The sequence below is a fragment of the Leptonychotes weddellii genome, chromosome 10, assembly GCF_054177405.1.
Source record: "Leptonychotes weddellii isolate Sample4059 chromosome 10, ASM5417740v2, whole genome shotgun sequence".
In the NCBI taxonomy this organism is placed as follows: Eukaryota; Metazoa; Chordata; class Mammalia; order Carnivora; family Phocidae; genus Leptonychotes; species Leptonychotes weddellii.
In genome coordinates this window covers 105306727-105327841 of record NC_138378.1, presented here as the reverse complement: position 1 = coordinate 105327841, position 21115 = coordinate 105306727, and the positions used below count along the sequence as shown (strand labels likewise).

General features: G+C 41.3%; 1 protein-coding gene across 10 annotated transcripts in view; it reads right to left on the bottom strand.

Moving 5' to 3' along the window:
* DTNB (dystrobrevin beta) overlaps nucleotides 1-21115 on the bottom strand; it is a 174796-nt gene that overhangs the window by 128826 nt on the left and 24855 nt on the right. The window lies entirely within an intron of this gene.

Below are 21115 nucleotides of genomic sequence, written 5' to 3'. Positions count from 1 at the left end.
GTTCAGTCGTCATCTTAGCCAGCAGTGGCCTTCTGGCCAGGGCACCTCATGTTGAATCTGTTCTGACGAAGAAGGCAGAGCAGATCCTGGGTCGCGGCAGTAGTGATGACCTCACACAGGCAGTGTGAGCAGCTCCTTTCTGCAACTTCTCATTTAATATATACCTCCTTTGCTTAAAGATGTCTTATGGCTTCTGGTCTGGAACATTCCTTTTCTTTTCCATCTTGAAAGGGAATTTATTCATCTAACTTAAAGTTTTATCATTTCTCTGGGTCTGGTGCAGAAGGAGAAAGAGGTAGTATGTGTCTGGTCAACCATCTCAAAACTGGATCTTTTATTTCTTTAACTATCATCTCTCCGCATTCTCTTCAGGTTCTTTCTGGAACTCTTATTAGATGGCAATCCTCCATTTATCCTCCATGTCTTAGTTTTCTTTTCTATTACTTTACCCTTTCATGATGGGCTTAGGGACACTTCTCTGCTCTAGTTTCCAGCTCACAAATTTGCTCTTCAGCTGGAAACACTTGTCAATTAGCCCACCTAATGAATCTCACTTTGATAATCAAAATTTTAATTTCCCGGATCAATACTTAATTATTTTTGGTAGATAAAATAATTGAAATCTCTCTCCAAGGTTTCAACTATGCATACTGTAAAATCTAGTTCTATTTATTCTATTAATTCTATGTCTGAAATAAATTATTCTGTTATCTCCTCTGCATGTTTGTGTTCCTCTTGTTTTTGGTGATGTTTAGCGAAGTGCTCATCTTTGGGGCGTCTGGCTGGCTCAGTCAGTAGAGCATGCAACTCTTGATCTCAGGTTTGTGAGTTCAAGCCCCACACTGGGTGTGGAGCCTACTTGGAAGGAAGGAAGGAAGGAAGGAAGGAAGGAAGGAAGGAAGGAAGAAAAGTGCTCATCTTTGTCATCAAGACTGTTCACACAGTCTATCCATGTGCACTGCCTACTCAGAGGGGAGGAGTGTTTCAGTGAGAGTGAAGGAGGGACAGGAGGTACCACCTCATGGAAAAGATTAGTACCTAGTCTTCTGAGCATGGGAGATTCTTATTCTCCTAGAATTCATTAAGCACCTGGAACTCAGCCCTGTCTCTCCAAACCCAGTTCCTACGGACACTTCACCTGCCGAGACACCTCCATCACCATGCAACGGTACCGAAGTCACTCTTTCACTTGCTCTGAGCCCTTCACAGCTCCCTATAACAACTACTTCCAAATGGAAGTAGACACTGTTCTAGATGCTATTCTTATCCTGAGCCGCAATACTTTCTTAACCTTGTTTTGGACCAAGGTTTTCTTTTGCAAACAGATCCCATGTGCTTTTCATGGGGATTCTTCATGATCTAAGACCTACCATCGGTTTTCCTTTCTTCCCCCCTCTAGTATACTTGCAGATTATTTTTAAAATTCTAATGTATCGGGGCACCTGGGTGGCTCAGTCGTTAAGCATCTGCCTTCGGCTCAGGTCATGATCTCAGGGTCCTGGGATCGAGCCCCGCATCAGGCGCTCTGCTCAGCGGGGAGCCTGCTTCTCCCTCTCCCGCTCTCCCTGCTTGTATTCCCTCTCTAGCTGTCTCTCTCTCTGTGTCAAATAAATAAATAAATAAATAAAATCTTAAAAAAATAAAATTCTAATGTATCATTTCTAAATATTTGGGACAAGAAGGAAAAGCTATAGTAGGTCCTTAGTCCACCACCTTGAAATGGAATTCCCACTTCTTTTTTTAAATTAAAGTTAATAAAAATTTATTTTGAAAATTTTGTAGTATCTCTTGTGATACATTACTTTTGGCCTTCAGAATAACTGCTTTATAAAGTAAAAAATTCAAATTGCCAAGCTCCAGTTTGGAGCTTTAACTTAATTTGTAAAACTATAATTTTGATTGATTAATGTATGAGAAAAATGTAATCCATGTAATTTTTGTTACTCTTCCAAGATTTAAGAGTATTAGCTCTCTAACAGTTATGAAAATGTGGTTAGGTAGGATAAAATGTAATTAGTTCACATATGGCTTCTGAAATATGCTTATAAGTTACAACAACCTCTTAACCCACAAAAAAGGAACCATTGTTATTCCAATTGGTCCAACAATAGATGAGGTAAGAGCTGCATAAAGAACAGCAGTATCTTGGACTGAGCAGCAAATAGCTTCAGCTCCTCTTTCAGGTGAAAAAGAAAACAGATTTGCAGGAATTCAACATCGACAGACTGACATTCCTAGGTATGCCATGATCGCCAACGGAGTATTTATGGTTCCCCACATACCAACCCTGGGGGTGACACTGGCACTCTTGAAGCACAAACAATTGCTACATTAATGCAAGTAAATTAAAACTGAAAAAGTTGTCTCCACAATAGCCAAACTGGGAAGAGCCGAGATGCCCATCGACAGATGAATGGATAAAAATGTGTATATATACAATGGAATATTACTCAACCATCAGAAAGGATGAAATCTTACCATTTACATCGATGTGGATGGAACTGGAGGGTATTATGCTGAGCGAAATAAGTCAATCAGAGAAAGACAATTATCCTATGGATTCACTCATATGTGGAACATAAGAAACAGCGCAGATGATCATAAGGGAAGGGAGGGAGAACTGAATGGGAAGTCATCAGAGACGGAGAAAAACCATGAGAGACTCTTAACTCTAGGAAACAAACTGAGGGTTGCTGGAGGGGAGGTGGGTGGAGGGATGGGGTAACTGGGTGATGGACATTAAGGAGGGTGCATGATGTGATGAGCACTGGGTATTATATGCAATTGATGAATTACTGAACACTACATCTGAAACTAAGAATGTACTATATGTTGAATTTAAATTAAAAGAAAAAACTGAAAAAGTTGTGAATGCATATAGACAAAAACACAGTTCAAGGCCAAACTTTGCTCCTAACTGAGTTGTCCTATTGAGCTGGCCTAAGAGAATGAAGCCTTCAATTTTGTTTGGGAGTTGGCACCCTTCACAGTATACACAACAGTGAAAAATGCTGCACTGAGTAGTGGATTGCCCTGTAAGACAACAGTCTGATCCCATGGATAGAACTTTCTTTCTCTGTAGCTTTAACTGGCAGTTCATAGTCCCATCTTCTTCAAACAATATGTTAAGAGTTTTGCTGCTCCATGAGAGAATTAAAAGAAATATATTCCTTATAAACTAAGATACAGATAAATAGCAAAGCTCATACACTGCTGGTGGAAGTATACAGAGGTAAAGCCACCTTGGAAAGTAATTTGAAATATCTAGTAAAACTGAAGATGCACAATGATCTTGAACCAGGGATTCCACTCCTAAAAACATACCCTAGAAAAGCTTCACACTGCATAAGATGACCTGTACAGAAAATCCATTAAAAATTTGTTTGGAAATGTAGAAAATCAGAAACAAGTTGAATGTCAATCAATAGGAGAATAAATCAAATGTCGTATATTAACAGAACTGAATTCTAAATGGCATTGAAAATAACCACATCAACACAGAGATCATTTAAAAAACAATGCAGGTAAAAAGAAAGCTGCAGAAAAAAATATATATGTACTATGATGCTATTTTGATAACGTTTAAAAATATAAGAAACGATGCTATATATTTCAATAGTTACATTCATGTGTATAACAAAAAATACAAAAAATATGAGTGGAAATACTAAACACCAAAATCAAAATAGAGGTTCTCACTGAGGAGAAAGGAGAATGGGATGTATTACAGACTTCTTTCCGTATCTGTACACAAAAATCGATTTCACTTATTTTGACTGATACATATACAGAATTCCATAGGTAAAGTTATGTACATACCATAACAAATTAAAACCATTTTGCTACTATTGGATATTTTAGCCATTTCCTTTTTTAGAGGGGGTAGGCTATGACAAATAATGCTGATATGATAGCCTCATACCGAAATCCTAGTACACTTAGTACATAATGTTTTTATGAAAGAATTCCTAGATGGGGAATTGTTGGGTCAAAGGTTATATTCATTTAAAATTTTATTTTTCAAATGCATCCATTCACACTCCTGCCAAGAATCTTCTAGAATACTCTTCTCCACATTCCTTCCAGAACTTGATTTTATCAATCTCTTAAGTGTCGGGTGGGCATAAAATGAACATGTCTGTGATCAGAAATGGTTTAAAAACTGGAACAAGTGGGAAATGTCAACTTTCAGAAAGTTCTTTAATAAACACTGAGGTATAAAGGCTAATAACATACTGAGGACTGAGGATGTAATGGAATATAAAGACAAATGAGCAGACTCACAATGGCAGGGTAAGCTGAAAGGGGCGTTCAGTGTGCCACCGCAGAGCATGGGCAGACATCTACATCAGCCTGAGGGACCAGGGAGAGAGGCAACAGCTAAGCAGAATTGTAGAGGCTCTACATTAGGTGGCAAGGCAAAGCTGGGAGGATGGGGAGTAGAGGAGGAAAAGGCAGCCTGAACAACAGACTCAAAGACAGAAAGATAAGAAAACATGGTGGGAACATGCACCTACAAATAGTTCGGTTATGTGGAGGGCTGTCTGTGAGTCAAGGATATAAATAAAAGTCCCAGACCAAAGACATAACTGTAAAGGCTTTCAAAACATTACTCCATAAAAGAGAACTTCGGTGTGTAATAAATCATCTGGTTTACAAGTCTACATTGTGCAGACAGAGCTCTGGCTCAAAAGCAAGGACAGCTTGTGTGGCAGGGCAGGACAGGACAAGGAGGTGTGACCAATACTTCAGGTTGTGGCAAACAAAGGGTCTAGTCAGCTAGAACAAAAAGGAGCAGAGCACGGAGTCCTGTAGACAGAGACTGACAGACAGAGTCCCAAGAAAGAGAGGCTGCGGGTGGGAAAACCAAGAAGACCTGCTGTGTGCGTCTGTGCATAGCCCCGCTTTCCAGCGCCTGGAATGGAACAGGCACTAGAAATGTTTTGGGGAGGATTACCAGGGCAGAGAGCTCTTTGTCTGGCTTAGATCACCAACTGTGTGACTACACCTGGGTAACCAATATCTGCAAAGGTTGTCACAAATACAGCCATAGGTCAAGGCAGGAGGAGAGCCAGAAGTCAATGAACACCACCCATGATACAAACACAACAAAGTCAGGGAACAAAGACTACCACCACTATTACTTAGCACTGCTCTGAAACAGAGTTTCCCAAACTTGCCTGAAGATTAAAAAAAAAAAAAATTCCTGGGGTATTTGTTTTAAAAATAAAGTAAAACAAAGCAGATTCCTCTGCCTCAACCCAGACCCACAAAGATAAAATTCCCAGGGGTAGAGACTTGGTATTTTGTATAGTAATAAACTGCCCAGTTGATTCTTTTCAGGTAAATTTAGGAAATGCTACTCTAGAAGTTCCTACCAACACAAAGAGGTTAAAAAAAAAAAAAAAAGTTGTAACTATCGGGAAATTACTAAGTTACTGTTTCCTACAGGTGATACAGGTATCTACTTAGACGTCCAAGAAAACTGACTGAAAAATCATTAGAATTGGGCGCCTGGGTGGCTCAGTTGGTTAAGCGACTGCCTTCGGCTCAGGTCATGATCCTGGAGTCCCGGAATCAAGTCCCGCATCGGGCTCCCTGCTCAGCGGGGGGTCTGCTTCTCCCTCTGACCCTCCCCCCTCTCATGTGCTCTCTCTCTCTCAAATAAATAAATAAAATCTTTAAAAAAAAAAAATCATTAGAATTATGTATTGACAGAAAGGCCAGTGAGACTTCTGATGGAAATGCCCATTGGACCACTGAATAAAGGAGTCTTAACCAGGATAAGAACCCTGGGCTGGAAGTAAGAATTGCAGAAATCCATCTATGTCCAAGGGATCATTTAAAAACCTGGAATTGTGTGAAAACATTCAGTGGGAGGGCACCAAAAGAGAAGAAAACACAGCTCAGGAGAGATGCCAGGGAACACAGTATCAGTTTATCAGAGGTAATAAAAGGTTTCATCACTAACACATGAACATTCCATCACTGCACATGTTGTAGTCACTAAATGGAGAGAAAACGTAATGAATATACAATCCACATGTATTAAACTTCTTTAGAGAAACAGTTCTACCCTAAATCTGCACCACTAGACCTCAGAAAGCACCAGTTTATACAGGCAATTCCTGATATATGTGAGTTAATATAGAAACAAGCAATTCACATCGCAGGGTCATATGGATCCCTATAACCCTCTCCACACATGGAAGTAGGGTACGCGTTCTCCAGCTCAGCTCTGGCGGCCACCTGTAAGAATCAGAAAAGATCTAAAGTGGGAGAAAGTGCTGCGGGGGAGTCAGGACTGTGGGAGGAAACTGCTCATCTGAAGCGTTGTTTGGGTTAAGTCATACATTTCTCTGCAATGGAAAACCTCCCTGTCATCTCTTTGCTCTAAGAATAATCAAGCTGGATGGAAAAAATGACTTATTGTTCATAAACTATACACCAATACTTTCTTTGATAAGCATCCATCTTTTTAAACAGCTGGGTCCATTTCAAATGTTCTGCTTTCAAACTCAGCACTTTTGCAGCTGTAAATGGATTTAAGAATAAATAGTACATCCAAATACCATAGTAGAGTGGGGGCAATGTTCAGATGATGAAAAAAGCAATATTTAAAACTCCCGATCAACCTACTGAAAATGCTGATAACTGCTATCAGGTATCTCCAGCCTGTTCCTTCTCTCTCTCAGATGGCACCACAAAGTCCACAGTTTCAGAGGGAGCACCTTGGTCAGTGAAGCGGTCAGTCTGTCAGTCAGGAGAACTTCAGGGCCCTTCCCTCCCAGGCCTTCATACCACAGGGACAGGAGGCAGGACGGGCACAGGGCTCTGCGCGTGCCTGGGAAGACCTGTCCCAACTCACGCTGCTAGCAGCAGCACCATGGTCTGCACTGGACACTACCTGGGACTCGTTCCAGCACAACCTCTGTCATCAGGTTATCACACCATGCTTGTTTCATCAGAAATCCAAGACTCCCACTTGGATGCTCACTCCCATCAGGCCTTGTAATGCCCTCCCACGGCCCCATCTCTCACTGATCCTCAATTCTCATTCTACTTGTCTTCATAGTCCGCACCCCCATCCCCCTTCTCTGGCAGAGAATCCTCTTCTCTGAGGGTTACCTCACCTTCTTGCCCTGGAGGAAACCTGGCTTTCCCCGACGGCTCAGCTGCCCCTGCAGCCATTCAAGAGGCAGCTGCTTTCTCTCTCATACCCTCAAACTGATCTTCTCCTAGAATCTCACTGCCACTCTCACATCATTCTGCCTTTTCCTTAAAACCCCAGTTCTGAATTTCACATCATCAGACCAAAATGCTACGTATCTGTCCGTAGTGGAGTCCAACATTACACCGGCCATAATTCCTGTTGATTCCAACATCCACATAGCTGACCTTTCCCATATACTAGTTATAGTGGGTTGAATGGTGGCCCACAAAGATATATCCACATCCTAATCTCTGGAACCTGAGAATATTGCCTATATGGCAAAAAGGGTGAATATTACCTTCTATGGCAAAACACGATTAAGTTAAGGACCTTGAGACAAAGAGTTTATCCTGAATTATCTGGGTGGGCCCAGATGCAATTACCTGTCTCCTCATAAAATAGACATACAAAGGAGAAGAGAAAGAAGAGGAAGAGGCGGTGTGACCACGGAGGTGGTACCTGGTAGGGATGCAGCCACAAGTCAAGAAATGCCAAGAGCCACCAGAAGCGAGAGGAGGCAAAGAATGGTGTGACAGTTAATTTCACATCAACTTGCTGGTCTACTGGATGCCCAGATATTTGGTCAGACATTATTTTCAGTGTTCCTGTGAGGGTGCTTTTAGTTAGAGGAGATTAACATACAAATTGGTAGACCAAGTAAAGCACACTCCCCTCCCTAATGCGAGTGGGCTTCATCCAATTAGTTGAAGACCTGAGCAGAACACAAAGGCTGACCTCGCCCAGATAAGAAAGAATTCCTCTGGCCTGACTGCCTATGAACTAGGATGCTGGCTTGTTCCTGCCTTCAGACGTGAATGGAAACATCTGCTCTTCCTGGGTCTGGAGGCCCAGACCAGAATGTCACCCTTGGTTCTCCAGGTTCCCAAGCTGTCAGACCAAAACTGACACTCCACCATCGGCTCTCCTGGGGCTCCAGCTTACTGACTCATCCTGCACACCTCGAGACCTGTCAGCCTCCAGAACTGCGTGAACCAATTCCTTATAATAAATCTCCTTATATATAAATATATATGTATCAATACACGTAATACGTACAGAGGTTCTGTTTCTCTGGAGACCTCTAATACAAACGGATTCTTCCCTAGAGTCTCCACAGGGAGTGCGGTCCTGCTGACATCTTGACCTCAAATCTGTGGTGTCCAAAACTTCTGCTTTAAGTCACCAAGTCTGCAATAATTTGTTCTGGCAGCTCTAGGAAACTTACTTATACACTGGTCTTCCTTGAACTCACCTTCAACCACCTTTCCCCTCCTCGATATCCGCCACCAGCCTCACAGTCATATCCTGGAACATTTTACTGCCAATGACTGTACATCACCAAAAATCTCGATTGCAAGCACCCCACTCTCATACAAACTTTTGTTCGTCTAGCTCACTCCTTTAAGGACCTACCTCCAGCAATACTTCAATGCCAGCAGGTCCTATTCTCCACTGAGCCTACCACCTTCCCCCGGTCCCCTGTATCCCTCAAGGCCTCATTTCTCCTTTAATCAACCTACACTCCATGGCCCATTACTGTATTCATTTCTTTGCATACTCTCCAACCCCACCACTCTGCCAGCTCTCTTCCTTTGTCATACTCTCTGTCTAAACCCCAACTTCATCCGCTCTGCTCCTCTACCCTCTACACACTGGGGAAGTAAATACCCAACTATGCTGACTGGTCGGACTTTGAATTTACAACCACCAACCTCAAGTTAGTCATTCCAATCTCAGTTTAAATGTCGCTTCTTCAAAAAGGCTTTTCCTGACCAAGTTAAAAAAAAAAAACAACGAAACAGCTTTATTGAGATATAATTTACATACCATTAAATTCACCCTTTTAACATTACAATTCAGTGGTTTTTAGTATACTGAAAGAGTTGTACGACCATAACTATTATCTCATTTCAGAACATTTTTTTCACCCCGAAAAGAAATCCAATACTCATTGGCAGTCACACCCCATTCCTCCCCTCTCCTCAGCCCTTGGCAACCACAAATCTGCTCTCTGTCTCTTTGCATTTGCCTATTCTGGACACTTCATATAAATGGAGTCATACAAGAGGTGACATTTTGTGTCTGGCTTCTTTTACTTGGCATAGTTTCAAGGTTCATCCATGTTTTAGCATATATCAGTACTTCATTTCCTTTTCTTGTCTAGTAATATTCCACTATATTGACATACATTGTGCTTATCTATTCGTCAGTTGACCAATACTTGGGTTATTTCCACTTTTTAGCTATTTCGAATAATGTTGCTATGAACACTCATATACAAGTTTTTGTGTGCACGTGTATTTTCAATTCCCAAAGGAGAATTCTCCATTCTCACCTGGGAGTGCCGGACCACATTGTAACTCTGTTTAACATTTTGAGGAACTACTAGACTGTTTTTCCACAGTGGAAAAATTTTACATTCCTACCAGCAGTGTACCGGGGTTCCTGTTTCTTCACATTCTCATTACCACTAGTTATTGTCAATCTTTTCTTATTTTAAGAAATAAGGAGAGGAGTGGGTATGAAGTGGCATCTCATGGTGGCTTTGATTAGACATTTCCCTAACGACTAATGGCGTTGAGCATCTTTTCAACATGCTTATTGGCCATTTGTATATCTTCTTTGGAGAAATGTCTATTCAGACCCTTTACCCATTTTCCCCCTAAAGTCAACTTACTTTTTTTTTCACTGTAAAACCCCATGACAGAAAATTGACCATCCCAACCATTACTTAACTCCAGTGGTGGTAAGTATATTCACACTGTTGTGAAACAGATCTCCCAAACTTGTTCGTCTTGCAAATCTGAAACTCTGTACTGATTACACAACTCTCATTCTTTCCCCCACCCCCAGCTCCTGGTAACCACCACTCTACTTTCCCTTTGCTCATGTTTAAATTGCGTTATTTGGTGGTTTTTGTTGAGTTATAAGAGTTCTTTATAATTCTGGATACAAGTCCCTTATCAGATATATGATTTCCAAGTATTTCCTCCTTTTCAGTAAATTGCCTTTTTACTGTCTTGATGGTGTTCTCTGAAGCATCAACTTTTTAATTTCGATGAAGTTCAATTATCTATTATTTGTCTGTTGCTTGTGCTTTTAGTATCACGTCTAGGAAGGTGCAGGTATCATACCCCAAGGTCACAAAAATCTATGCCTATGTTTTGTTCTAAGAGTTTCTTAGTTTTAGCTCTTACATTTAGGTCTATAACCCACTTTGAGTTAATTTTTTATACTGTATAAGGTAGGAGTCCAGTTTCAGTCTTTTGCATGTAAATATCCAAATGTCCCAGCACCATATTTTGAAAAGACTATTCTTCCCCTCCTGAACAGTCCTGTCACCCTTGTTGAAAATCTGTCGACAACAAATGTAAGGGCTTATTTTTGGACTCTCAATTCTGTTCCATTAATCTACCTATACATTTAACCTCATGCAAGTACTACACTGTCTTGATTAGTGTTTTATTACTGAGATAAGCTTTAAAGTCAGGAAGTGTGAATTATCCAACTGTGTTCTTCTTTTTCAAGATTGTTTTGGCTATTCTGAGTCAGTTGCATATCCATATGAATTTTAGTATCAGCTTATAGGATTATGAAAAAAAGCAGCTGAGATTCTCATGGAAATTGCATTGAATCTGTGGATAAATTTAGGGAGTACTGTCATCTTAACAATATTAAGTCCTTCAATCTACAAATGTATAGGTATTTCTATTTACTTAGGTTTTCTTTAATTATTTTCAATGATGTTTTATAGTTTTCACTGTACACCTGCTATGTAGCAGGTACCTAATAAGAATTTGTTGAATAAATATAAATGAGTGAGTGAACTCAGCAGCAGAAAGTTAAGGGAGTTCCCTTCTAATGGCTTTTGTTTTCTCTGTGTAGTAAGAAAGGAGGTCAGCTTTTGAAAGAGAGGGAAGAGTGGGGGTAGATGGTTATTTTTAAATGGAGATTTTATTCCTATACAACTTTAACTGACCATTGCAAAAAATGGAAAAGCAAGGTGTTCAGAGAACAGGATTGCAGTGCTGAGAGTCACTATGAAGTTCATGATCATGAGTTTATGGTAATACCAGTCTGCCCTTTTGTATGGCTTTCTCCAGAAATACTTAAGAGAAAGCAGACAGATTAATTCATCCATGAATTTAGTTGACAGAGAGATGGATTAAAAAAAAAAAAAGTCACAGGACAATGGAGTTTATGGTACAGGAAAAAAGCACCATATCTAAAACGATAAAGAGAAAAGAAAGACAAAGAGAGGACTGAGAATGCAGACAAGTCAATGGAGTAGAGGCTGGAGGAAGATAGGGGATGGTCTTAATGAGAGAGTAGTTGAACAAGTCAGCTGGAATGACAACACAGAATGGGGTGTCTAAATCAGTGGTTCTGAAGTAGAGCAGTCAGAGGTGCTGAGAGGGTCCAGGGTGTACGTGGGGGAGTGGATGTCTGAGGCTCAGCGGAGAAGACTGTCAGAGTCCAGGAAGTCAAGAAACTGTGTGGCCAGGGTCTTGAAAGGATTGACTCTCTAGATACTGAAATCACCCAAGAAGTGACCACAATTCTGGTACCAATCCATCCTGGAGTGAAGGGAAACGACAAGAGAACTGCAATCAGAAAAGAAGAAGGAGGGTAGAGCTAAAATGGCACGAGCCTCAAAAAAGTGTCTTGCTTATTGTTGTTGTTGTTGTTGGTTGTTTAATCCTGGAGATTCAGGTTGTAATGGTCTAAAAGCGGCAAGGTAGAAAACAAGGAAGAAAATGACGAGGATGAGTAGTACATGCAGAACTCTAAGCTGACTCTCAGTAACACTTGTCCTCAGAGAATCCTTTCCCCTTTGAATGTAGTTGGAACCTGTGAAGATGATGAACTCTATCACCCCTCTGATATGGCAAAAGGGAGACTACCCTGATGGGCTTGGTATCATCAGGTGAGCCCTTTAAAAGGAGCATTTTTTCTGGCGAGTTGCAGAAGAGGAAGTCAGAGAAATGTGCTCCAACTGGCTTGGAAGAAAGCAAATGTCCATTTTGTAAACTGCCTCTGGGGGCCACATGGTAGGGAACTGCAGGTGACCTCTGGGAACTGAGAGTCCTCCCTGGCTGGAAGCTAGCAGGAAAATGGGGACCTCGATACCATACCTGCAATAAAATGAATTCAGCCAACCAGTGAGCTGGCAAGAGGACCCCCCCAACCCAGATGATAACTACAATCTCGACTGACACCCTGAAGTCAGCCCAGTAAGACCTAGAGCATAGAATCCAGTCAAGCCATTGCCTAGGCCTCTGACACACAGAAACGGAAATAACAAATCTCTGTTGTTTTAAGCTGCTAACGTTGTAATAATTTATTACGCAGTAACAGAACACTAAAACAGTGTCCATAAACAGTTTACCCAGGAAATCCCAGTTTCTGCATGCTGTCCCTCCCTGCATAAAGAATAGGGCCTCCTTTACTCTCAAGTAAGTCTGTTGTATATGATAAATTATATAGCCACCCTCACAATAATTTCACCTCCCAATCCCCAAAAACACATAGATGTGGGAGAATAAATAGCTACCAACTGAAAGGGTGCAGGAGAAGGGGAGCTCCTAACAGACAGCCAAACTTCAATTAAGACGGGGGTAAAAGAAATGCTTAAGAAGCAGGACAAGTGAGGGCAGCTTGCTGCCTAAGGAGCAGCAGTTGTAAAAGCACTCGAGATGCAGAGGACTGAGGACTGCAAGAAGGATGGGGGGGTGGGGGGGAGCAATGAGTCACCGACAGATGGAGATGGGAATGGTGGTGTCAGTAAGACGGTGAGAGCGGATCGTGATTAATGAAAACAGAGGTGGGAACCACAGCGGACACAGTCTCAGCAGCTTCTCTGAGGAGTGTGGGGCATGGGGCTACATGTCCAGTTTGTAGATTCTGTGTGGAATGTCTTCATGTATTTGTCTTACCTTGTGTTATAACTTGCCACAAGTGTGGATACTGCCTTATGCCTTTAAAAAACGTCCTCCTAAAAAGGAACCCTCATGCACTGTTGGTGAGAGATGAGCTGGTGTAGCCACTGTGGAAAATGGAAAAAATAAAATTCCTACATGATCCAATAATTCCACTACCAGGTATCTACTCACAGAAAACAAAAACACTAATTCAAAAAGATATATGCACCCCTATGTTTATTGTAACATTATTTGCAATAGTCAAATTTTGGAAGCAACCCAAGTGTCCATCAATAGACGAATGGATAAAGAGGGTGTGGTATACATATGATGGAATGTTACTCAACCATAAAAAAAGAATGAAATCTTGCCATTTGCAACAATGTGGATGGACCTAGAGAGTATTATGCTAAGTAAAACGTGTCAATCAGAGAAAGACAAATACTATATGACTTCATTCATATTTGGAATTTAAGAAACAAAACAAATGAACAAAGGGAAAAAATGAGACAAACCAAATACAGACTCTTGACTATAGAGAACAAACTGATGATTACCAGAGGGGAGGTGGGTGGGGGAGGGGTGAAATAGGTGAAGGGGATTAAGAGCACACTTAATGAGTAAGGTATAAAGTTGTTGAATCACTATATTGTACACCTGAAACTAATATAACACTGTACGTTAATTATACTTGAATTTTAAAAATTAAAAAAAATTTTAAATCCTCCTGCCTAGTTTTACACTATATGCACAAAGTAGTTAAATTATGGGCGCCTGGGTGGCTCAGTTGGTTAAGCGACTGCCTTCGGCTCAGGTCATGATCCTGGAGTCCCGGGATCGAGTCCCGGGATCGAGTCCCGCATCGGGCTCCCTGCTCGGCAGGGAGTCTGCTTCTCCCTCTGACCCTCCTCCCTCTCATGCTCTCTGTCTCTCATTCTCTCTGTCTCAAATAAATAAAAAAAATAAAAATCTTTAAAAAAAAACAAAACAAAACAAAACAAAAACAAAGTAGTTAAATTATGACGTGACTATTTGAACCTGGGCAGAAACATGACCAAGAAGCATACTTTTTTCTCATTGCATACATATCCTCTCAAAATTCTAGAGATGTGAGGAGAGGTGTGCTAGTCACATGAGAACTAAATACTGCTTCTGACAAGGACAGGTCAACAACAAATCTTAACTGGTCCAGGTCTATGACAACAAAATTTGCTCTGAACCCTTAAGGTAAATTATTTAATATCACTAATGCCCAAATAAGTATACTAGACATATGTGTGTTGCCTGTTAATATTTATTTTTTAAAAAGAAGCAATAATATTAACAGAGATTACTAAACAAATCCAAATACTTCCTCATTTATAGATTTTGAAGAACAAGGTAAGTAACTTTGTTCAGAGATGGAGCCTGCCCTCTGCTGGGAAGAAAGGTGAAATTTCCATATATTCCATATTACATAACTGGCTCTACTAAGCCACTCAACTAACAAATAGTAGCCGTGTTACAAGTGCATTTTGTATAAACACACAAACAGCCTTCCTGCCAGGTGGAGACCAAATTTTTCTTGGTAAAGTGAAGACCAGGGTAAGCAGAGATCTGAAGGTAAGGCAGAGCGGAGGGCAGGAAATGGCTTCTTTCTAGCCTTTCTGAGAAAGGGTTAAGAGCTTCTGTTTGGGAAAATGGAAAAGCTCCAGATGGATGGTGGCGATGACTCTGCACAACAATATGAATGTGCTTAATGCCAGTGAACTGGACACCTAAAAAGAGGTAAAATGTAAATTTTATGTTATATATATTTCACGCTAATTGAAAGAAAGTGAGAGATATGAGAGACAGGGAGAGAGAGAGGAGGAGGAGGAGGAGGAAAAAAAAGGAGGAGGAGGACAGGGAGGGAAGGAAGAAGGGAAAAATGCATAAAATAAATCAGAAAAGCATGTATGCCCTGACCAAGGAAAATGAAGGCCAGGGTTAAGATCATTTAACAGTGATTAAAAACAACAAAAACACTATATTTGAAATACTTTAAAAGAATCATCCTCCAAATCTGAATACTGGAATATGAGAAAAAAAATCCCAGTAAATATTATGCATAGTTGTTTTAACAAAGTGCTCTTTTAAAAAGTGTAATTTAGTAGAAAAACATGATAGATAGTTTCTTTGGGTGAATTAACCATTTAAACAGAAAGCCTTGTGCAGATCATAAGGCTTTCTCCTCAGTGTGGCAGACTGGATGCACGGTTGGATGTCCTCATTTGTATGTTCTTTCATTCATCTATTTAACAAATACTTACTGAGGATTAACTATATGCCAGGAATTATTCCCAAACATAAGTGCACCATACCACTCACCACACCACACATGCTCCTTCGGATGGGCCTTTACGGCCACCACCACCCCCAGCATCCTCTCCCTCCCCCCAGCTGGACTGGCCCTAGTGCCTCGATGCTGTAACCAGCACAATTTGGCAGAACGTGACTGCATGACTTCCACAGCTCAGGCAGGAAAGGCCTTGCAGCTTTCCCCTAACGCTCCTGGAACACTGGTTTTCCAGATGCTTCCTCCAGGGACGCTCTCTCTGAAAACACAGCCACCATGCTGTGGAATGCACAGGCCACAGGCCACACACAGGTGGCTCCAGGATACCGCCTGGTGGAGCCCAGCCTTCTAGCCCTCCCCAGGCAGATGCCAGACACACGAGTGAAGAAGCCTCCAGTCATTCAAGCCACCCACCCTGCCTGGTATTTCAGAAATCCAGCAGAGGCTCCAGAAGTCATGGAGCAGGAAAACCCAGCCCCTCTGCCCTGTCCAAACTCCTGACACCAAAGCCGTGGGCCTAACAAAATGGTTGTTTTCAGTCCCTAGTTTTGTAGACGCTTATTCTGCAGCAACAATAACTAAAACACTGTACACCGCAGGCCTCCTGGTGGCAAGGTTACCAGGAATACGACCCGGGAACCTCAGAGAAGATGCTGAATATATCCTTGCAAACTAGAATGTAAAAATCAATACCGATTACATGGCCCACTGCCTTGCTTCCATGTGGAGGACCCCCCGGGTCCCTCTCTGCCCCTCATTCTTCTGACCAGCCTAGCTGGTCCGAGGGAAGGCATGAACATGCCAGCTCAGCCATTTCCCCTCCCTTGTTTCCTGGTATCTGCAGGCACCACACAAAGCACACATTCTCCTCTGCGCCCTCAGCCTTGAGCTTCCAGCTCTGCTCCCTGCTGGAAGGGCCTGCACTGGGGTGGGCTGTATTCAATTCAGGGGCCACTGGTAAGGCCATTACTCCCTCACAGTTAAAACCACCTTCTTGAACAGATTGCCATCTGCCTAACTCCTGGGAGGCTGCAGTTGTGAGTGGGAAAAGCAAAGTGGGATTAATCGGGTCTCCTAAAATCCCACTAAGAACAACTATCAGAAAACAGTGTTAGAATAGATCACTTCAGACAGGTTTTGTCCCCACTGCTCTTGCAAGACAACCCCCACATTGTTAGATGAGGGGCCACTTCTCAATCTTCTCACTGGACTGTCTGTCACAGCCCTGGACACAGATGATGGCTCCCTCCTTCTCCAAACACTCTTCACACGCTTCCAGGAGAGCTTCTTCCCCTGCGTCACTGTTTGCAGGTTCTTCTCTTCTCCCAGATCTCTTAATGATGACCCCTGACGTCAGTTCTCATTCCTCTTCTCTTTTTTCTTCTCTGCTCTCTCTCTACTCACTCACTCGGGGGGACCATCCAGTCTCATGGCTTTCAGTATCATCCACTTGCCAAGGACCCCCAAGCTGATTTCTATCTCAGACTTCCTTCTTGATGTCTAGGCTCATGTGCCAGGGCCTATTCAACAAGTCCATATGGATATCTAGTAAGCACCTTAAATTCAAACTGAATTTCCACAGTGAACTCTCAATCCTCACCTCTATGTGTGCTCTATCCACAGCTGTCCCATCTCAGCTGATGACAATTCCATCCTTCTAGTTGTTCAGGACAAAATCTTAACTCCTGTTCTCTCCCAAGCCACATCCAACCCATCAGGCAATTTTTAAAGTACATCCTCGTTCCACCCTTGTCACCACCTAACTACCACCATCCTACTGCATTTGGTTTTGATGACTGCAATCATTTCTCCTGAAATGGTCTCTCTGCTTCTACCTTTTCCTCCCACTTTACCTTTTACATGTTATCCAGCCTGATCATTTTAAAAGATAAATCAAGCCATACCATTCTTCTACTCAAAACTCTCTAAAGACTCCTCATTTCCCTAGAGCAAAGGCCAACATCCTTACAATGGCCAGCACAGCCCTTGTGAGCGATCTGACCTCCTCTCCTGTAGTCCTCCTCCTCCTATTGACTCCACTCTGGGCACACAGGCTTCTCTGCTGTTCCCTGAACTCAGAAGCACACTCCTGCCCTCAGACTCCATGCTGAAAACGCCTCCTCCTCCCCAGATGTCTGCTAGCAGACACCCAAGACACGCTCAAATCTCACTTTCTCAACACAGCCTCTATGACCCGATACTCTGGATTCTGCTTTCTGATTTCCTGCTCATGTGCAAGTCCAGTGTAAATTGGCTGAGGGGCTCTGATCCATCTACCAGATACCCATCTAAGGACATCTGCCTCTACTTGTTTCTTTGGAGATCCTTCCATGTGGCCAGTGTCTACTGGGAGTGAGAAGGGTAAAGAGAAGATGAGAGGGACACATCTGCTTAAAACAGCCTTGACCCAGAAGTAACACAGATCACTTGCAAATAAATTCCGCTGGTGAGAACTAGTCATATGGCCCCATCGGGCTGCAAGGAGGATGGGCTATATCATCTAGGTGTAGGTCCAGGAAGAGAAAGAAAACATGGATATTGGTAAGTAATTCTAATCATGAAATACCTTTTTCCTCCTCTTTCTACACATAAAACACACTTAAATCTCTCGCAAGAGAAAACCTGAGGTCCCATTTAGTCAGTGCATCTAAAGACAAGTCCAGGGCCTCTGGGTACATCGAAGTCTTCTTTAACAAGACCATGTGTAGCTCTTTATGATGCAAACTAGGAACAAACAGGGCAAATTATCTGCACCCACCCTCCCCAGTTCCACTACACAATGAAGGAACACGAGCAGGAGGTTCTTCCTTATCCAATCTCCTCCTTGGCAAAGTGGGCTCTGGCATGCCCTCCCTAGGGGCTGTATAACCTTCATAACCCATCTCTTCCCAGAGCAAGGTCTGGATCCTTAAGAAGTAGGTTTACAGCTCAAATAGTCAAGGGCTTGTTACATGCAGGCTCATGGTTCCTTTGCCAATATACAATTTCCTCAAAAACTTAGTAGGCCTTTGATCTATTTGTTTCCAGTCAGTTCCAAGTGCCAGTAACCACACACAAAGTCCTTTCCTAGACATAATTCTCAAGCCTGATTTATGTCTTTGCCTCCATTCCTCTTGCTTTGAACTAACAGAGGCCACCTGGAGGCCATATGAAACAAAAGGTCAGCAGTTTCCAACTTTGGCTGCATGAGAGAATCACTTGGGGGAACTTTTAAAAACTGCCTTATCTAGGTTTCATATACCTTTGACCCATTAAATCAGAAGCTACATATGTGAGAACAAGGTGATTCTGAGGAACAGCCAAGAACGAGAACTCATGCCCTTATCTGATCTTCGACACAGGACTAAGCTACCTGTCTTCAACTGAGAAAGTTCCCTAGGCCTTTATTGCTCAAAGCCTTTCTCAACTCTTACCTATGGCGCTCCAGGGTCTATAAGCAATCTGTTTTTCCTGTCACTGCTCCAACTGTCAGAACTTTCTCTAGTTCCTTTCATTTTTTGCTTGAAAACTTGCTAATTCTTTCCTAAGCTCATCTCTTTCTCATCATACCTAAAAAAACAGCCAACACACACTCACACTCCAATCCTTTCCAACTTTTGACCTGGAGCTCAGGTGGCACGAAATGTGCCTTCTAAGTTATCATGGATGACAAATTAACCCAATTGGTCACCACTGCATAACACGAGTTTCTGTCCTTCCCAACTCCAATATGAGTGTCCTCATCAGAGCTATTTGACTGCTAAGTCAATGACACAGATTTTAAGGTTTTTTTTTAACAGGACTCTACTTCCAGTACCAACTACTATAGCAAAAACTAAAACCTCAGTAGCTTAACACAAAGTTTCTCTCTTGCTCCCATCAAAGTCAAGTAGGTTGGCAGAATACTCTTCTCCCACCCATCATTCAAGGACCTAGTTTCCTTTCATTTGTGGTTTTATCCTCCTATGGGTCCTAATGAAATTCTCCCCACTAAGCTGGCAGAGAGAACAGAAGAGGCACTCAGCTACTAACGGTCTTATTCCAGGAAGACATGTATCACTCCAATCACATTCCAGTGATAAGTGCTATTTACATGGTCCTTCTTAGATACGGGAAGGCTGAGAAATGTAGTCTAGATGTATGTTCGGCAAAAATAGGAAAACAGTGATGTCAATGAGCCCTAATGACCTCTTTTATACCCCTTAAAATTTAAGCCCCACAGGGCAGGAATCTGATTTGTTCATAGATGTACCCTACATGCCTGTAACAGTGCCTGGAACGACACAGTAGGAGCTCAAATAATATGAATGAATAATGAATGCACAAAATGAATCACAGATATGATACCACATGGCATTTTTTTCCTAAAATATTTTAAAGTCAAATGAATGATGACTAAAAGAATAAATGAATTACACTACATAGTTACTTAGGTAAAACATTAAACAGAAACTTTTGGAAAAATCAAAGTAAACTTCCAAGCACCAATATAACACCTATCAAATCTACAATACAAATTCATATACAAACTTGTTAAATGCACACTAAATTTATCTCTTGTGAACACAGAAAAATATTCATTCAAATACTAGTATAAACACAGTGGGCAATCTTCAAAGAAATTACTATTAAAGTGATTTACACATCTTTTTGTTAGTGGAATCTTCTTTACCCACATCAGTCCCAAAATTCACTCACATCTTCCTCAAAGAACAAGGGCACTGCACATACAGTTCTAATCTTGAAAACAAGTTATACACACACACACACACACACACACACACACTGCTAAAAAACCTTACCAGTATGCATCAGTCACACATAATGCATATACTCATCAAAATTCAGAACTGATACCAGCTTCATGCCTATAATACTTGATTTTTCTTGAAATCTCCAGTCACTATAACAACAATGAATGAAATAAAAACAACAACAACAACAACAAAGCTAAAATAAAAATAACAAATGGGAATATGGCTTACTTCACAAGAATGTTGTGAGGATCAAGCAAAAATACAAGAATTCATTTGTGATTTCTGCACCTTCATTTATGTGTTTTAACTCAATGCCAAAATTCAAGAGTATATGAAACGCTGCTTTGTAAATCATAAAGCAGTATTTAGCCACTTATCTTTAAAAAAATGTAAAATTCCCATTTCTTAAAAGGGCTACAAATTAGCTAAATGAGCAAGTTCAAACTATGACGAACAAGGTCCTCACTTCCCCTCAACATCTAGAATGAGAATTGTCAGAAGAAACATCCCAATGAATCCAATCATTTTAAGTGGTAACAGAGCAAAGAGTTATCTCAGTGTTGAGAGTTAGACTCTAAAAAACAATGGGAAAAACATTAACAAATCAATTAAGTGGGACACTTGCACTTTAAGAAAGGGAAAAGTAACAACTTGAAAATCTACAGATTATCTCTATTCAATGAAAAAGAAAAGAAACTACTACATTGTATTTTTTTTTTCCATTGCTTGTTTAAAAATTTTAAATAATCACTCCTCAACCAAAAAAGTACTGGAATTTACAACACAACAAAACCTAGGATAGGATGTTCAGTTTAACGAAATTTTATGGTTAAGTCTAACTGAAAACCTATCTGATTTAAAAAAAAAAATTATCTCTAACATGTCAGAGATGTAGGAAGTAAAGTGTACATGTGGGTTGAAATTTGGT